The sequence below is a fragment of the Arachis duranensis genome, chromosome 5 (genome assembly GCF_000817695.3).
Source record: "Arachis duranensis cultivar V14167 chromosome 5, aradu.V14167.gnm2.J7QH, whole genome shotgun sequence".
NCBI lineage: Eukaryota > Viridiplantae > Streptophyta > Magnoliopsida > Fabales > Fabaceae > Arachis > Arachis duranensis.
In genome coordinates this window covers 65,603,797-65,604,601 of record NC_029776.3, presented here as the reverse complement: position 1 = coordinate 65,604,601, position 805 = coordinate 65,603,797, and positions in this window count along the sequence as shown.

Sequence of the window (805 nt, the reverse complement as noted above, 5' to 3'; positions counted from 1 at the left end):
AAAGCCACTCAATGGCTAGAATCATTCCCCAAGGAAAGCCTCAATGATTGGAATGAAGTGATGGGCAAGTTTCTAGCAAAGTTCTACCCACCTCAAAAGATCATCAAGTTGAAGACAGAGGTCCAGACTTTTAGGCAAATGGAAGGGGAGTCATTGTATGAAGCCTGGGAAAGGTATAAAGCACTAATGAGAAGATGTCCCCCTGACATGTTTAGTGATTGGGTCAAACTCCAAAACTTCTATGAAGGCTTAAGCTTAGAAGCAAGGAAGGGACTAGACTACTCATCAGGAGGATCACTCAACATGATGAAAACTGCCGAGGAGGCCCAAGACCTCATTGAGATCGTGGCAAACAATCAATACTATTACTCATCAGAGTGGCAAAACAATCCGCCCCCAAAGAAAGGTGTAATGGAGCTTGAAGGTGTTGATGCTATCTTGGCACAAAACAAGTTAATGCACCAACAAATCCAACAACAAATGGAGATGATAACAAAGAGAATGGATGGTTTGCAACTTGCAGCAGTGAACACAACAAATCAACCATTGGTTGAATGGAACCAAAGTGAAGGGACCAATGTTGAACAACCACAAGAACAAGTTCAATACATGCAGAATACTTCAAATTCTCAGGATGAATTTCATGGTGATACATACAACCCATCTTGGAAAAATCATCCTAATCTAAAGTGGGGTGAAAACCATTGGCAAAAGAATAACAACCACAATCACACCCGTAACACAAATAACCAAAATCACCATGCCAACAACACTAACCAATATAGAAAAACACAAAACACATATC